This window comes from Mytilus trossulus, chromosome 9, assembly GCF_036588685.1.
Source record: "Mytilus trossulus isolate FHL-02 chromosome 9, PNRI_Mtr1.1.1.hap1, whole genome shotgun sequence".
Taxonomy (NCBI): domain Eukaryota; kingdom Metazoa; phylum Mollusca; class Bivalvia; order Mytilida; family Mytilidae; genus Mytilus; species Mytilus trossulus.
In genome coordinates, this window is record NC_086381.1 from 21,091,540 (window position 1) to 21,112,071 (window position 20,532).

General features: G+C 31.6%; 1 long non-coding RNA gene across 1 annotated transcript; it reads right to left on the reverse strand.

Moving 5' to 3' along the window:
• Nucleotides 1-12,162: 12,162 nt before the first annotated feature.
• On the reverse strand, nt 12,163-19,767 carry LOC134685296 (uncharacterized). The gene is made up of 2 exons (XR_010101286.1): nt 19,351-19,767; nt 12,163-14,642 (listed from the first exon to the last, which is right to left on the reverse strand). It is a non-coding gene; the product is annotated as an uncharacterized LOC134685296 (long non-coding RNA).
• Between the last annotated feature and the right edge of the window lie 765 nt (nt 19,768-20,532).

Consider the following 20,532-nt stretch of genomic DNA (forward strand, 5'->3'; position numbering starts at 1 on the left):
TCATGTTCAAATGCAAACTTTCCATCATGGTTCTAGAACAGATGGGAAATAACAATACAATCTCCACTATTAAAATTGAAATACTGTGAATATTATCTTTAGAAACGTTACATGTAATTAAAGTCATTTATACATTGTATTTTGACTATCGCCCTTTGAGCTGATCTTTCCATATTGAGTAAAAAAAATGTATGATCCTTTTATTAGGGCTTTATGCTTATTTTTTACATAGAAGTTGAGTGTCACTACATTATATTAAAAGTACAAAAATTATGAACAATACTGATCCATGCCTAAGGAGAAGCAAATATACCTAATGAAAAGAAATTTTGAAGAATAACAAATATATAAATCATATAGAGTTTGCTCTCTTTTTTTGAAATTCTTGATCCACCAATGAATAGAAACATTAATTTTAGAATAACAAATAATTTATTTTTTTGAGTTAACTCCCCTTTTTGACATTCTTGATCATGATCCACCACCAGATTGTGTCAGTTAAGTGTAATGAATTGTTTAAAATAATATCAATGTTGAATAGACAGTTCTTTACACTCCCTGCTTTTGATAAAACTTTCGTAACATAAGCATTACATTAGCATAACAGTACTTATTGCATGGAAGCATTATTAAATATCATGTCATTTTATTCACAATATTGTAAAAACTGGAAATATTGTAAGTGTATTTGTATATATACATTATGTAAAAGAAAATATTGTTAGAATTTATCGAAGGACAAAATGATTTTTGGTTTAGTGCAATTTTACTTAAAATAGGTTGTTTTTTATTCTCTTAGCATGCTTTTATGAAGAATTTTTTTCAACAAAAATCTTCAATAAAATGAAAAAAAATAATAAAATGTTCAGCTACATGTATCTGTATTTTCAATAAGATAATAGAATCAGTATCAAATGTTTCTAATATGAAGGACATACGTAAAATAGCAATTATTAAATGATTTGACCAAAATGCAAAGATACCTTATAAAAACTAAGCTTGGCTAGCCTTCAATTGTGATATGAATAATAAAAAAAGCCAATGAGACTGCAACCTATTACACCAAAAAAGACATCTAGAAGTCAACATACAAAGTACAGTTAAACCCCTGTTTTAAGAGACCACTTAAGGGAGAGCAAAAAAGTGGTCTCTTAAGACAGGTGGTCTTTAATATAGGTTATCTTTACATGAAATGCACTACAGAGGGATCTAAAATTGGTGTTCTTTAAACCCAGGTATTTCGCTTAATACAGAAATTTTTGTAAGCAGGTTTGACTGTATGTTGCCCATAAAATATATCATGCTCTTAGTCTAGAGGTAGCTTTAATGCAATTTGTGAACTGCATCTTGCTATAAAGAGGGCATGTTAAGCAACACAGTAACATGGGAAAATGTAGCATGGAATACACAGTCTTATTAAGAAATGCATACATACTAAGTACACACATCTGCAATTTAATGAAGATGGTACCACTTGATGCAAAAGCCGGAGAAAAGCTGTGACTTAAAAGTTAAATCACAACAATACCGAACTTGGAGGCAAATTCAAAACCGAAAGTCCCTAATCAAATGGCAAAATCAAAAGCTTAAACATATCAAACGAGTAGTTAACAACTGTCATATTCCTGACTGGTACAGGCATTTTCTTATGTAGAAAATAATGGATTGAACTTGGTTTTATAGCTAGCTAAACATCTCACTGGTATGACAGTCACATCAAATTCCATTATATTGACAACGATGCATGATCTAAACAAACACACTTAATAGGTAAAAATATAAAAAAAAATACAGCAGTCAACACTGCCACAATCCCAATTGCTAAAAAAACACAAACATGTTACAAAGAAGCACAAAATGGCATACAGACCAAGCATACTGTACCAGTGAAAATTAAGACAAGAACACATAAATTTACCATAGTACAATAACACAATGAGGGGATGTATTAGTACAGAGACACGTCATATATGTAACGAAGAAACATAAAAAGGCATATAGACGAAGCACATAGCAAAAATAAAATGATCATTTACTTGTTATTATTTGTACAATTCAAAAGATAACAGATCCATTAGAAACCAAACTAACAGATAAGTGAGCAAAGACTAACGGGTATATAGAGTAAATTCCAATTAAACAGCTACCCATCAACTAAAGAATACCTAAAAATAAACTTTAAGTGGTATTTTTCATGTCCCAATTATGGGCATTTCGTTTTCTGGTCTGCGACCCTCTGTCTTTCCCACTTCAGGTTAGATTTTTGGTCAAAGTACTCTATGATGAAGTTGAAGTCCCATGGACCTGAAAATTAGTACACATGTTTCTTATGATATGATCATTCTAATTTTAATGCCAAATTAAGGTTTTGACCACAATTTCACGGTCCACTGAACATAGAAAGTGAGAGTGCGATTGGGGCATTCATGTATTATGGAAACATTCTAGCTTTGCCAACAACCAAACAAAAAAATAATCTAATCAATCAATGGGGTTATTACTCTAAATGTACATATTTTTTGTTGTTGCTTCATATCTGAAACTTAAAAGCAAAGACTGACAAGCTGAGACAGATTCTGTAAAAAAGGAAAACATAATTGAAATGACAACAAGTCAATAAAACTCTACATAAAAAATACTAAAGAATAAGCAGCATCAGAGACATATAATACATTATGTCTCTGGCAGCATGAACCCTAGCAATATTAGTGGACGGTAAGTTTTGTTTCTTGTTCATTTTGATAGATTATATTTCATAAAGGTAACAATTAACATAAAATATAGGGTTGAACCTGGATTTATGTCTTGCCAAACCTCCATATAAAATGGTAACTCGTTAAAGTTTATTGGAATTATTGGCATCCACCTCAGATCACGTGTTTGCCTTCTAATTCAGTGTGCCAATAATAGTACCTTGGATTTAATTTTAATCTTGTCTTGGTTTATTTTCATTCATATGTGTCTTGCAGCAAAACTGTTTATTTACACCAGAAACAGATATAAATGACCTTTTTTTCTTTCTTTGGTGACCTCAATTGTGGTTAAAAACAATTAAATGACGGAAAGGTTCTGCTGAACAGACTTTTGTGTTTTCGTTATATTTTTATCAAAACGTTTTTCAGGAAAAGTCCATTTGTTATTGGGTTTTATGTTAAACTTTGCATCATACTTTAAATTTTTGATAAAAAAGAAACTTCTAAATTGAGTAATTAACGTCTGCACAACATGCGTTCTTGGAATAAACGTCACCATTTTAACTGTCTCTGAGGAAGTTGCAATATTAGTTTCATCACTGTTACATAACAAACTGAACATTAAAATCAAACAAAAATCTAGAGATGAACCTATACGTACTAGTCTGCTTACTACATCATACATTTGTGTCAATTATACTCAACTGTGTCTGCTGGATCCTAATGATAGCCTCATTGACTAATAATGTGTTTTGGGGTTGCTCACCTAATTTTGTCAATATAACGCAACTATTAACTATTATACAATAGGGAGGTTTCGCAAGCAATGAAACCAGGGTTCAACCAAAGGAAATGCTTAAACCAAGTCAGGAATTTGCAAGTTTTGTTGTATTCGTTCTGTTGGTTGATATGGTCTAATGTTTGATTTTGTTCTCCCACCCTCTTTTTAGATTTTCCTTGAAATATTTTTTTTTGCTACTAATCAGTCCTTATTTAAAACCTGTGATTTATAAGGAAAGCAAAATTCAATCTAAGGTAGAAATTCTACATTAATTGAAATGTAACAGGCACGTGATTGTACAGCAGGCAATAACAAAAGTGTACTTAGATATAGATATATATCGGCTTTCCATGTAACGATGCCGATTTCTTATTTTCAGGTTATTTAGATTATGCCAGAGACATATAATACATAATGTATTATATGTCTCTGATTATGCGATGAACAAACAAAAACATTGCTAGGGCTTTGTCAGCATAGGTAACCACGTATTTGTAATTGGGGTTCATTAAAACCAACATTAGTTTACATTTCTTTAATTCATGTAAATATATGGAAGATGCAAATCTAGATAAAAATGAAAACTGAAGGACTCTCATTAGTTTTGACGGAAGATAGCTTTCTATTTTGATAATTTTGGCCTCTTCATTTAAGAGCTTGGCAACTTCAACCTTTTTGAATTAGCAATTTTCACTTATTGTGTCCTTACTAGGTCGATTTTTTCAAAACTTTACATCATTTTTGTGATTGTTAGAAAGAATCCTAGAAATTGGATTTGCTTGAATTGATTTTCTGGGAAATTTACATAATCATTGGAATTTCTAAAGCCTCAGTCACACCATACCGGATAGCACGAACGGACGCCTAACGGATGAAAATAAAAGTTGTCCGTTGACAAAATTGTTGTCCGTTGGGAGACCGTTGATGTACTGACCGAATAAATCGGACATGTAACGGATGCTTTACGGACACACACCGGATATGCAACGTACGAGAAACGGAAACGTACCGGACAGAACGGATGTCGAACGTACATCCAACGGACGAGTACCACAAAAAACGGACACCTAACGGAAGTGTACCGAATAAAAAGGATGAACAATTTATACGTGTGAAAAAATAAATGCGACAATAATAATACATGTACATCGCATAAATATTCAAAATGTTTAGGAGTAACTGGTTTTGGTTTATTCTTCAAAATACTGCAAAAGGTCAGTGTCTGACCTGAATAAGAGCTGCTTGATTGTGAAGAATCGCCCTTACTCCAAGGTCGATTATGAATAACAAGAATTCATGAACCTTAAGAAATCTGACATACCAATAATTGGCCTTCCTGACGCGAAATTTCAATTGGCAAAATGCATGCTTACTATATTTTGCACCGAAAATAGGACATATCTACGGACGTATAACGGATAAAATTAACTATATTTTGCACCGAAACCTTGCCACTAATGTACGTCCGGTAGAAGTCCGTTTCTTATTCGTTCAACATCCGTTTTATCCGTTAAACGTCCGATAGAAGTCCGTTGGTGAATTTATCTTCCAGACCTCCAACGGATGTATAACGGACACGTAACGGATACAAAACGGAACGAGACGGACGAGTACCGTACAAAACGGACGCCTGACGTACGTTCAACGGCCATTTCATCCGTTGGACGTCCGTTCAAAGTTTTGAACATGCTCAAAAGTTTCCACCGGACAGAACGGACTTCGACGGATAAAACGTACGCTCAGCGGACATGCAACGGATACTGATGGACGTCTAACGGATAACAACGGACGTCTTACGGGCATGAACGGATTGAAAACAGCTGTCCGTTCGAGCTATCCGGTAAGGTGTGACCGAGGCTTTAGAGTAAAGCACAGTTCGATTTTAACGCATATTCCGATATTTTATTCCAGAGTTATAAGACTTAGATAGTGAAATTAACCATTATTTTAAATGCAATGAACTAGCTCAAACTTAATTAACAATGTTAACATTGTTGTGATTGGTGAATGTAGAATGTCCTTTTAATCATGAAAAGTTCTTGTTTTGTTTTTGTTTTGCTGTTTATTCCTTATACCACTAATAGAACTAGTGACAGGAGCATCCTACTTTTTAAACGAATGAGAGATGGGTTTACAAGGACCCGGCTAAATCTTTTTATGATCGATCTCATGTAGTCTTTAATATTCCAGAAAGAGTATTCTTTTCTTCTTTTGCTTTTTGTCCACTGTCTTCATTTGAATTCAAAAGTTATATGTAACATTTATAGACAGAGTCAAACGGTTCAATATATAAAGTATTCATCAGATTATAATACAAATTGTATGTACCCATTCGACTTATATATAAACGGGAAATTTAACGGTAAAATAAGTGTGTTTGCCTTAACGTCGTTAATGTAGCCTAGAAAATGTTCCCCTTTTTTAATTGAAAACCTTGCTGCAACATGTGTTATATAGGTATACAGAAATTGATTTAGAATGGGTTAACTTTTGTATAAGCTTTTTGTGTTGTTGTTAGAATATGAAACGATTGGCAAAAGAAAGTGTTATGAATCGTTATTTTGTTCATAAAGGAAAAAAAATCATTAGTTTGTTACAATTAAAATGATTCTGTTAAAAAGGAGTCAAAAGATACCCAGGAGATAATTGAATCTCGTAAGTCGATGCAAAACTGAAAATAACTTGGCAAATAAAGGCAACATTAGTATACCGCTGATAATAAGTTTTAAAAAATCTGCCCTCTATGTCTTCATCTACAGCAAGTATGACATTTTATGATGTATTTGTTTTTCGCTCGCTAAAAGATCACCCACACATTGTAATGTACTAGTACCTCACTTTCAAGATCTATGGACAAATCGACAGGCAAGACATGACACACTTGGCTAATCCTATATACTCCCTCCCACCACCTAAAACTTCATTTGTGAGCGGTATATAAATAACCTTCAGTGTTTACATGTACCACATCTTGTAACTTACCCTGTGGCAGACTTCACATTATCTGAAAAATATTCTTGCTTTTGATTGACAGAAGAAAAAAAATCTTGCTCGGTTCGCATGATAAAATAAATCTGGCTTGATATCAACCCCAGCCCTCCTCCCCAGAATGTCAAATGGTTCATGCATATATAAGTAAAGACAACAGTAGTATACCGCTGTTCAAAACTCATAAATCCATGGACAAAAAAACAAAATCGGGGTAACAAACTAAAACCGAGGGAAACGCATTAAATATAAGAGGAGAACAACAACACAACACCGAAACGCAACACACACAGAAACGGACCAAGCATCAGACAAAACACCACGAAAATAACAAATATAACATCAAAACCAAATACATGAATTTGGGATAGACAAGTACCGTGCCACTTGTTCTTTCTGAACAAGTCAACCAGTGATTACTATAGCATACACACTGTTGGTTTTGTTGGTGAGTTAATACGAGGATGAAAGATTGAAATATTTTCAGAAAAATCGATTTGAAAAAAAGAATGTGTTCATAGTTCACGGATGCCCCACTCACACTATCATTTTACATGTTCAGTGGACCGTGAAATTGGGATAAAAACTCTTATTTGGCATTAAAATTAGAAAGATCATATACCGTATAGCGGGTTATTTTCGCGGGTGTAAAATTTCGCGATTTTCATTGAACAAGGTATACGAAATATTTTGGCGGTTATTATTTTGGCGGATTAAAAACTTTTATTAATACCTTTGTATGTACACTTTTAATTTGGCGGAATTTATTTTGGCGATTAAGTTCTGTCCGCGAAAATAACCCGCTATACGGTAATAGGGAATGTGTACGAAGAATCAAGTTGTTCGGACTTCAACTTCATATTAAACTACTCGGACCAAAAACTTTAACTTGAAGCGGGACAGACGGACGAACGGACAGACGAACAAACGAAGTGATGCACAGACCAGAAAACATAATGCCCCTCTACTATCGTAGGTGGGGATACAAATGCTAAATATGCTATAGATTGTGCCCTTTAACAAGTCTAAGTAAAGGCAGCAGTAGTATAGGTTGCACGGTAGTATTTCCTTGTCCATAAAGGGATAATGATAGCCTTTTTAGGAGTTTCACCTCTTACTAATACTGCTAAAAATTCTACATACTAAGGGACTTATCATTTTTTTACCTGGGAGGGGGGCTGGTCATTTTGAAATCAAACATACAAAATTTCTTGACCCCCCTATAATACTTCACTATTTTTATTTGATCCCCCCAGTAAAAACATTAAAAAAAAATTGATCCCCCCCTATTAAACATTCCAAAATTTTAACATGCAAAACACTTATTATGTTATTGCACGAAAATATTGAAAATGAAATAATCTGGATTGAGTCAAAAAACATATTTTAGGAAAAATTGTCTTGAAATAGGGCACTTCTGGGAGGCCTGTTCCATGAATATAAGTAGTTAGCGTAAGCCAGTCCTTTTGTAACTTTTTTCTGACTTTTTTTTCTAATTTCCTGTAATGTGCTATTAAAGAAAACTTCATCCTTAGTAACTATAAAAAATACTTTTTTAAACAGTTACAACACATTATTTACAAAGAGGGATCTATTAGATGTCCTTCTCTTGAACACTGCTTAAACTTTAGTTTTATGTAGGGCATTATTGAAATGTCAATTGAGTCGCTAAACTTTCATATGGAGATAGTTCATGCTTTCAGCTTGAACAATTAAGTTACTCATTTATTGTCACATTTCATTTATAAATGTGTGATATTAGCCTTAAAGTACAAATTTGGCGGGAGTAAGAGGTAAAAATTAAATGGACCTGTAATGAAAACAAAAAGTTACATTAGTGGTGTTCATTATATCAGAATCAATTTGTATTCAATATTCAACAGTTTGTATGCATGTTGTAAGATGAATATATAATCATTTTTTGGAGAATTTATTACTCTTCACTATATTCTTTCATGATGCGGCATGCTTTGTATTTTTGGACAAAATTTTGCACAAATCGCTGTAGATTTCGCTTTAATTTATACTTAATTTCTCTAAAACTATTAAGCTGATTAAAACAAAACTTGACAGTAATTATGCTTGTTAATTAAGTGATGAAAGTGAGTGAAATACATGTTTAACAACTGAAATTTTGGGATTATGAAGCACCTATGCAGCTGTCTACATCATCAAATTTTTGTGATGTCTCGCTTAACTGTATATTAATGGTGCTAAAATATATTTCGATTTGATTGTTGCAATGTTCTTCTTGACATGTTAACTCTTGAAGTATGTGAAATACTTATTTCCAGGTGTAAAAAATATGGATCCCCCCACTTTGAATTAAAAAAAAAATTGAACCCCCCTTTTCCACACACAGACAAAATTTGACCCCCCTGTATTTTGACCAGCCCCACTCCCAGATAAATAATGATAAGTCTCTAAGTACACAGTTCAGATATACTTTTTAGTAGACACAAAAAGCAACAGAAATTCTGGAATGCAAATACTAGTGTTACATATACCGCTGATCAAAAGTCATAAATCGATTGAGAAAAAAAAGTCTGGGTTGCAAACTACAACTGAGGGAAACACATCAACTACAAGAGCAAAACAAGGCAACAACATGAACGCTCGAATGGTATTTTGTAAAATAGTATGGTATTTTATTTCCCGCCAAATGTATCCAAATAGTCACTGTAGACATTAATAAATATCGTTTACCTTTCCTTAATATCTAGTCTATGTTAAATAAGATTTTGCAAAAATTGTGCCGACTTTTCCTTACATTCAAATACAAAAAATATACTTGGCCATTATCAAGTTTGATCCTTATCACTACTGCAATGACAATTAAATTAAATTAAGTTTCATTGCATATACATTATACCTCTCATAAAAAAACACCTGACATTTTCATCAATCTTCTTTTGATCACCGCATGCTATAAAAATATTTTATAAGAACACCAAATACAAAAGAGGGTCGTCTTAAAACACAAAGTATACACGTGTTTGACTCAGAAAAAGAATCTTCAACTGTAATAAACAAGGGTTTATTTGGTTTTGTCCTATTTTTAAAACGATTATGACATATGTTTTTGTTTCATCACATCAATAGCGAAACATGACGTTTAAATATAACTTTGTACTAGTAGTTCTGTAAATGCCCTGAATGAAGTCTGCCCAAGATGTAGGAATAAAACAGTTGGCTAGAGGATGAACACAACTGGTTGTAAACAGTAGTCTACCGACGATCATATCTCATAAATCAGTTAAGAAGCTAGATAAATCAATTAAACTCATAACTACACAAGCCATCGAATAAACTTTCAAAGGAGCGAGACCGGATGCGTAAGGTAACAGGCTAAATAGCGGCTGATTTTTCAGTACCAGATATCCCAATGACCGTAATGCTTTTGTGTGTATCAGTTGTTTTTGTATTATGAAAACTGTCCGGTATGTCGTCACTTGAACTGTTTCTTGATTCTGCCACATTGACACTTCGTTTCTTTTTGTTTATTGCCATGGCCTTGCCAGTTTGATTTCGGCTTATGCGATGAAATATCCAATGTTATCTTTCGCCTCTTTTTCCATTTTATGAACATCTGTAAATAAAACCCATCTAAGTATAAAATTGACAATTGAAATGGGGAATGTGTCAAAGAGGCAAAAAACACCAATGGGTCTTCAATGCAGCGAGAAACTCCCGCACCGGAGGCGTGCTAAATTCCGAAGTATACACAAGAAACTAAAACTAAAAATCATACAAGACTAACAAAGGCCAGAGGCTCCCGAATTGGGATAGGCGCACAAATGCGGCATGGTTAAACGTGTTTGTTGAGATCGCTACCTACCCCTATACCTCTAACCAATGTAAAACAAAACCACACACACAACAATACGAACAGTAAAACACAATTTAAAAGAAGTCCGAGTCCGATGTCAGAATAGGTTACAAATGAAACTAAACAAAATGACAATAATTAGACCAACTTCAAAACAAACAAATACTATCTTTATAATTCATTTAAAGTATTTTCTCTTACTCCTCAGCAGATAAAGAAAGCATACCAATAATTTGCATAAGGTGTTCTTGCTCACATTTATAAGGTCCTTTTCTCAAATAGTATCCCGTTTTTGGACATCTTCTTACAACACCGTTTCTGACGACAGCATATATCAAGAGAAACACACGGAACACAACAAACTATCTAGATCACATCTAAGCAAGGCATTTTATTTAGCTCTGTTGCAACTACGTCCAATTGAGCTAAAAATAAGATGAACGAAGTGTTGATGTCCGGGCGCCCAGACGTCACAATCTTAGTTGCTGGGGAATATTCTGCGAGACATGAACACTCTTTACATACCTTAGACTGTATTGTATTGAGAAGGATTCCATTGACTTCAATATTAATAGGTCAAAGGTCAGGTGCACATTAGCTAGGATGAGACTGTTATTAGAGGCATTTTGTTTCCACATTTCATAATATGTCCAAATTTGTCTTCATAATGTCTCTTTTGGCAAAGGGTTCTAATCTTTTGGCAAAGAAGAACCCTATGTATATTGGAATCAATATGTAGAAGGGCAATGTCACAGTAGATATGCTATCCCTTCAAGCATCCGTCCATCTTTTACCAAACCCGGTATAATAGTGACAATAGGATGATTTAATAGTACCCTTCATATTGCTGTCAAGGCCCAATGGCACAGATGCTATGAGTAGAATGTTATCTTTTGATATATTAAATTTCCAATATAATTTGACTTTTAAATTTTTACCCTGTGAGTGCACTAATTAAAGGAGAAACTGCAATTCAGGTTTTTAAAAATGTGGTTTACTTGAACATGATATCTCATTCATACCGTTGTTTGATACGGTCTTAATTTGATTTTGACATTTTTTATGTAGTTCCTCCTTTTTAAATTTACCTTAGAGTATGTTTTTTTGTTAATACTTTTTTTCTTGTCAGCACATTTTTATGTTTATATTTTCGATCATTTGTTTTCAATGCTCGAGTTTCAATGTTATCATTTCTCTGTTGTACTTTTCCTGTTGATCTCCTGTCTTTTAGTTCATAAGTGAGTTATTGAGATGGAGGTCAATGACTATTGATATTTTGAAGTCTTTGTAGTTTCAACAGTTTATCGTGCATGTCCCAATATAACCTTCTATTTTCTTAAGTTTTTTTTTTACTTTCTGTTATGAATTTTCGTCGGAGTTCAGTATTTTTGTCTTTTCTTTTTTTTAATAAATTTTCACAGTAAATGTATTATTCTAACAATACTATCTTTTAAAGTGGATTCATGATGTCTTTCTTAGCCATTACAACATTGGAACCCTTATAGACTGTCACACAAGATGACGATTATGCACTTAAATAAAACATATTTATTCTTAGCACACCATTTTCCCACTGAAAGATCTTTACCAAGTCTTGGTATTTGGATATGTTTCTCATCAGTTGAATGTCTTTTTTATTGATTTGAATTTACACAAGAAATTGTGTTTGTCTGTTTACCCAAGTATTTTTCATCTTTGTGAAATTTTAACAAACTGTTTTACTGTTGCATCATAATTGTTTGTCATATTTTTTAAAACTGGAATAAATAAATCATATTTTCACATTTGGGAACACAACATCCAAGATATCAATCAACTAAAGGTAATATCTACCAGTTTAGTCCTTGGTATATTATAACCAGAAGATAGTATATCATCATGAAATGTTGTTTATTTTTGTAAACAATTAATGAATTATGCATCAAACACAATTTTACAAACATTACATTATCACATAGGAGGGATTTCTGTTAAGGTTTTACGATATATCCACAAAACATTTCTTACATAAACCTGTTCCATTGTAACTTGTGTTAACACGTTCTTTATATAACATTATATACTATGAAAATAAGTCATTAACAGGATTTATAAAATCAGTTATACTTAAAAATAATAAAAACATATCCTAAAATACTTCTTACATTTTTTTTATATATATATCTTAACTCATTAAACATTCTGATGATTCAATTCTAAGGTTTTATATTGGTTAATTTAACAAATATTTTACTGCCATTTATTTTACCCTGCATTACTTGAATTTTTTTTTTCATCTGGTACTATTAAGTAACTTTAAACTACAGACAAATCTGACCAATTGAAATATATAATTTCCTGAAGTTTGTCTATTTCAAAATGACAACTTGAGTTTCTTTTCAATTTCTTGTTGATACAGCAAGTAATTCAAGATAATTGTTTTCTTATTTTGCCTCGATTCCTGGACAGACTAACTGATAATAGTTATCAAAGGAACCAGGATTACAATTTAGTACGCCAGACGCGCGTTTCGTCTTCATAAGACTCATCAGTGACACTCATATCAAAATATTTATAAAGCCAAATCAAGTACAAAGTTGAAGAGCATTGAGGATCCAAAATTTCAAAAAGTTGATAAATAACCCATAGTCTAAGTGGTATTAATTAATTATAGATGCAAATCTGCATTACAAATTCTTCTGAATTGCTGGCATACACAAATATAAGCCTGGTATCTTTGATGACACTTTTTCTTTTGAAAAGCTCTTTCTTGGGTATCATACTTTCACTGCATTGAGATAAAGCCATGACTTATTTTTTTGTAGAAAAGGAAATGATCACCTTTATGTTGAAACTGTTTTACCTATTCAGTGTTTGAAGTAAGAATTGTTTAAAATACATTGACTCAATTTTATACTTAAGCTGAAATAAGCTGTTACATTTTAATATGTTTCCTTTTCCAATAGCTCAAATGAAATATAACATATATCTTTATATGAACAAGGCGAGCATCTAATTCCTCATTTTCTGGTCAAATACTATTGCTATGCTATAACTTGTTTGGTAATTAACAAAAAGATTCAAATATATGTAAGACAGAAGTCTTTGGTCCCTTTAGATACAATTGAATGAATAAAAACATTTTCATAATATATTAAAAACATCAGCCCCTTTTTTCGAGACCCTCTATGTGAACACATTTAAGGAATATATGATATCATTATTCTCGAGGATTTATTTCACATTCAAATGAACATGATAAGTCTCAGTTAACTTTCTACAGCTAATGTGTGTACATGACATTGAGATCTACAAAACTTCTAAATATGTAAAGCCATGAAAAGCATACCCAATGTATGAAGATGTATTATATACAAATGACAATGGTATTAATGATGTGTGGTTTTTATATATGACATTGACATAACTTAATCTACACACTTTATATTGGAGATCATCATACATTAAAATGTTTTCCCCATCTTTCCCTTATAATTTCCGACTTAATCGTCTCGCACTAAACTTTTCAGATAAATTTATGACTTTTTTTGTGTCTTGAACATTTTACATACTGCTGATAAATGTCTTTATAAAAATCCATCAGATGGTTATAGCTACTGTAAAAAATGTCAAATTGAAACAACAAAATATGCTTATGTGTCAAGATAAACTATTATAAGAAAATAAGAAATTCTAAATCTGATGATGGTCTCTTAGGCATAATCCCACTGTATAAACTGGTTCCTAATATACAAAAACGTAAATGACACTTCAAAAATGTTAAAGGTAACCTATATACTATTATGAAATTGTAAAAGACTTTTTTATAAATATGTTTCAACATGAATACTTAGAAAGTTTATTTTTTTACATGTTTTTTTCAAAGCTTTTCTGAGCTAAACAAATCATATCATTGCTTTTACAATTTTATAATATCTATTATCAAACATTTAATCCTTAATTAGAAAAATAATAATACAATTTGAACATTTTTTAATAAATACTAGTTATATGTAAAGTATTTAAGAAAAAGTATATATTGGTTGGAAAATATATTTTTAAAAACAATTGATACCCTAAAATGCCAGAAATCACAAAAAATACTTTTGTCAATGTAATGTGGAATACAAATTGAAAAGCACCATGTAATTCTACTGATTCCTGTTCTGTGGTAACATTTCCTGGTTTCCATCTTTTTATTGGCCCTTTTCTTTCAAGTCTTTACTAGAGGTGTTCCTTTTCAAAGAAGAGGTCTTGAATGTAACTGCCCAGTAGAAAAAGTAGGACATAGCAGTTAGCAGGCTGGTGATCAGTAACAACACCAGCCGACCCCTGGTTAACGCAGACTCATAAATCAGATTTATTGCTATTGCTGAAAAAATAAAACAAGTTCATTACCATAAGAATAAAATATACATTGAAGTCTTCTAAAAACTTAAAACTACAAGAAAATTGCCTTTCAATCTTATGATACAATAAAAGAAGTCATCTGATATTATTAATATGGATCAAGGACCCTCTAATCTTATACAGAACATTTACCATTCAATCTTTTAATTATACAATAAAGATCACCCGATATATTTACTTTAGAACAATGTCTATCCAACCCTAGCTGTATTTGGCAAGTCCTTTATGCATTTTGGGTTCTCAATGCTCTACAACTTCGTACTTTGGTATCTATGATGAGTTCATTTACTACATCCAAATAATCACCACCAATTTGTAATAATACAGAAAATAACCAAACAATCTTGTCACTATAAAACAACAACCATTCAATCTTGTCCCTACAGAACAATAGCCATCCAATTGTATTACCACAGAACAATCAACAATGACACCCAGTCTTATTACAACAGAACTACAGCCATCCAATAATACTACTGCAGAAAAAATAACCAACCACTATTATTACTGCAAAACAATGTTCATCCAATCTTATTACTGCAAAACAATGTTCATTCAATCTTATTACTACAGAACAATCTTATTACTACAGAACAATGTTCATCCAATCTTATTACTACAGAACAATGTTCATCCAATCTTATTACTACAGAACAATGTTCATCCAATCTTATTACTACAGAACAATGTTCATCCAATCTTATTACTACAGAACAATGTTCATCCAATCTTATTACTACAGAACAATGTTCATCCAATCTTATTACTACAGAACAATGTTCATCCAATCTTATTACTACAGAACAATGCTCATCCAATCTTATAACTACAGAACAATGCTCATTAACTCTTACTCCTGCAGAACAATGCTCATTAACTCTTACTCCTGCAGAACAATGCTCATTAATTCTTACTCCTGCAGAACAACCACCAACCAATCTTTTACTACAGAAATATAACCAACCAATCTTTTACTACAGAAATATAACCAACCAATCTTTTACTACAGAAATATAACCAACCAATCTTTTACTACAGAAATATAACCAACCAATCTTTTACTACAGAAATATAACCAACCAATCTTATTTTTTCAGACCAATTGCTTTCCAATATTATTTCAACAGAACAACGACCTTCTAATTGTTTTACTACAGATATATAACCAACCAATCTTATTTTTTCAGACCAATTGCTTTCCAATATTATATCAACAGAACAACGACCTTCTAATTGTTTTACTACAGATATACAACCAACCAATCGTATTACTACAAAACAGTGACAATCCAATCTCACTACAATAAAACAACAGCCTTTCGATCTTCCTACTACAAAACAATGATGATCTAATCTTATCAATGAAGAACAACAACCATTTAATCATTTAATTACAGAACAATGACCATCCAACCTTATTACTATAGACTTCTGACCATCCACTCTTTTTTCTATAGAATAATGATCATCCAATCATATAATTACTTCAGAAATTAGCACTCCAGTCTTATTAATATAGAATAATGACCATCAAATCTTTTAACAACTGATATCTATTGCATCCAGAATTGATATAGTTCATATAAGAGTTACATGTAGTGATTTAGACTTGCTCCATGTCATGAATCATATCATTCATTCCTTGACCAATAAAGTGAACAAAATGGTAGTAAATTTGATTAAACTGGCTGGTATACATGTAAGGACAAGCTAGGAATAGCAATAAAAATAGTGTAAAATGTGAAAATAAACTATCTTTCCAGTATGCTTAACTTATGACTTAATTTTCAAAGTAGCAATTGGAGATTTCCAATTGTTTTTTCCAAAAAAATATTCTATCTCCCTAAAATGGCCCCTAAAAAGGATGTAAAGTTTCAAAATTTAGTGGAAAAAGTAACTTTCTTTTAATTTTCACAATTTGTTCTCTTATATTTCATTTGTAATAACATAATTTGTTAACACAGTAGACAAAGCCAAAATACATGATATATGGATTGAGCTTTTTAAGACCTTAAACCTTTTTATGTTGATTGACAATTTATTAAAATGTAATAATCTAACTGCAAAAAGTACTATGAAATAGGTTCCATAGCACACCTCTTTCTAGAAGCATCCCTAAATTAATCTTCCATTTTTTAAGTGTTTTTTTTTGGAATGTTCACACCAATGTCTTGGAATAGGGTTTAGAATAAACAAAATGATGGCCTAAATCAAGATATCATTTTACATAAATAAAACCAATACGAAATCAATAAAATTCAACGAAAACAAGTACATATCTAAACCCTTCATGAAACACGTCCAAACAAAAACATTTACATAGACAGAAAATAGCAGTTCATATAAATACATGCACAACTTTTTATTTATATCAAGCTGACATCTAGAAAGAAGCTTTTCTATTCTATCTTATCACAATTTTCTATTCTAACATATATCTATTTTCTACTGGATAATCAAGGCTATTGGTCTAGCTGCTAATATTACAAGTTGTCAAAATTTCTCATAAGGATTTTTTCAGGTATCAAACATGGACAAATTAGAGTGAAATAATTTAGTATATCATCTACTATATATAAAATCTACTATATGTAAATTTTGTCCATTTGCTTGCATTTATTAAATTCTAATCAATCAATTCCCAATTTGCCTATTTTGCAGGTAACTATAAGTGATTATTAAAAAAGTACAAAAAAAATCTTATTTATTGCTTTATTTGTAAATTATGTGCCAAAGAGACTATAAATTCATGTTAAGTTGCAAGCTTTGTTCTAGGAATGTATTATACTGGTCTCTAAATTGACTCTTTAAAATAAGGTCGAAATTCGTTTTCTTTCCTTTTTAGATCAGCTACTTGAACACTTCTAGGAGATGAGACATCTGAAGGGATAGTAAATCTAGTAAGAATCCATAGATATGTCTAAATACTACTGTAATTTCAGCAGTCTACAAATGTCAGGCATATGACACCTAATGTTTAACACTCATTCTGCTGACTGACAGTGTTTGATTTATATGGACCTCCCCCTTTTGTCATTAGAGATCATTACTTTTTGCTATACTTTTCCACCTATATACAAATTCTAAAGTATAAAAGACACAAGTGAAAAATAGTACAGAAATACTTAAAAAAACAAGAATGTGTCCATAGTACAAGGGTGACCAACTCACACTATCAATTTACATGTTCAGTGGACAGTGAAATTGGGGTCAATACTTTAATTTGGCATTAAAATTAGAAAGATCATATCATAGGGAACATGTGTACTAAGTTTCAAGTTGATTGGACTTTGAACTTCATCGAAAACTACCTTGACCAAAAACTTTAGGAGGTACGGACAAACAAACAAACGGGCAAACGGAACGGAGGCACATAATGCCCCTCTACTATCGTAGGTGGGGCATAAAAAATGATTTAAAAAATGAACCTGGATAATTATAAATCCAGAACTTCATTTTGGTAACTAATAAAGTATCAAGCAAAAAGACATATAAGTACATCACTATATAGTAAAATGTGCATTAATTCTTAAAGTGCCCATAATAAGTCAAATTGTTTCCACTATTTGCTCTCTTAATGTTTTATCACAAAACCAAAACCGCTACTCATTAGTGACTTTGATTTCAATACATGCAGAAAATTAACCAAATATAGCAAAGGAGTAGGTCCAGTAAGGGCTGATTTTGGCCTCAAATTTCAGGTTCATGTAACGAAAGAGTTTGGACACTTTTTAAACACTTAAGTGTCTATTTCAATTGATTCAATTAGTTTATGTGAAAGATTTTAACTGGTTTAGTCATTAAAAACGCTCTGACTGAAGCTTTAATGTGAAAAATCTATCAAATATGCCAAAAACATCACTTTTCAGATGGTTTTTGTCAAAAATGAAAGTGGCCGCATCTGTGTTCATCCTCAACCTTTATACATGTTTTGTATTATCATCAAATACAACTTACATTTCAATATTATGAATGAAAATGAATGCAGCCACTTTTGTTTAAGACGTAAACCGTCTAAAAATTAACCAAAATGCTAAATGATGCTAGAACCCAATATTTGTGCATTGTTTTGTCAGAAACAGCTTATATTTCACAATTTTCTAAAACTGCTATATTTTGGAGCCAAAAAGGGGTCTTACTGAACCTTCTCCTTTAGTAAAAAACAACATTATGATTAACTTCTTTCTTTAGTTTGAAATCTTATTTATTGTGTTATGCATAACTAAGTGGAAAACTTTGGAATTAATATAACTGAGGGGAATAACTCTTACATGGTAAATGTCATAATTAGCAATATCAACTTGAAATATATGATTTATATGATGACTGATAAAATAGTTTTAGATTTCCAAAGATTTGGTCCAGTGGTACTTTAATAACCATCAGAAACCAAAGAAATACCAATTTCGATCTTGAGTTATAAATATGTATCAGTTTAGTTTTCCTTTTTCATTAATGCAAAAAGCAATATCAACAGTACATGTCAAAATCTGCAGAAGAAAAAACAATAAATATCTTGTGGAAACAATTCTAACTCATTACAGTTATCAATTTTGTGAATAAGGGGAGATAAATGCAAGTGCAGATAAAAACAAAAATATATTTTGTCCATTCGAATATGATAAATAAAGACAGACTAAGCGACTAATAAGGATGCGACAGTTGGATACCTGTGTACGATATAATTTCCATTGATCTTTGGGTCGCCAATCTCTTGTCATTATCCAGTAGAAGTAACTACTTATACATATTGCCACTAGTCTAGTACACAAAAGTAGTAGTGGAATAGCACAAAAACTCGTTGACAATGGCACACATATGGCTGAAACTATAAATACCACAGAGCTAAGGCATCTTTTATAGGTAAGAGGCGTTATATATAAGCTGATTAATAAAAATTAAGAATCAATGCAGGAACAAGCATGCAACAGATTTTCCCCTTATATCCTTTACCTACTTTGAAATTATATATACACAATTCTTTATTTTTGTATTTAAATTTTTTATTTCTTTTTCATTTTAAGTTGGGAACAAGCAGTTATTCTACATCAGTTAAATTGTGAGGCTCCAATGAATATTATTTAACAAATTACTTTAGTTTGGGAGCAAGCTTTCAATAGTATAAATGCAGTTGATTATAACAATGATTATGCATTTGTATATGTTCTTTGACTTGTTAATATCAAAACTTCATAATTTTAATCATTTTCACAAAATATTTTGCCTACTCAAGTTGAAAAAAAATTTGAAAAGTACTCTATTTATATAACACCTTTTACCCGTAAATTATTTACACCTTTTCAAATGAAGTGATACAAATATTGGTGAAACATACAATAAAGAACATTAACACAGCACATAATATAAAATGGCACCATCACTGAAGCTGAACAATAAACAGCCAGAAGTTTAATTCTATCCTGCAATTAGTAATTTTATTATACAAAACAATAAATGTATAGCAATAAATATATCGTCTGTTGGAATTCAGCATTTATTTAGAGTGAGAAGTTATATCTCAACTACTGTTTATATCAAAATTCTTTTTAAAGCCTCTTTGCTGTCCCTGTCTATACGATATTGATTTCATATTAAAAAATCAAACACAACAAATTAAACTTTAAATTAAAGAAACAAGTGTCAAATTGCAGGATAAAACAATATATAATGCACTTGCATTGTAAGAAAATATGCTATTAAAGTGAACCAACTTCCCTATAAACAGGACAAAAGATGAAGAAACATTGCTTTTCTTCTTGTTTCTAAAGCTCGTACAAATAAATGTTATATTTTCTAGTGATTGAAGGGCCAGTTTTTAATTTTTTAATGTTTGGATTATCTAAAATACCTCC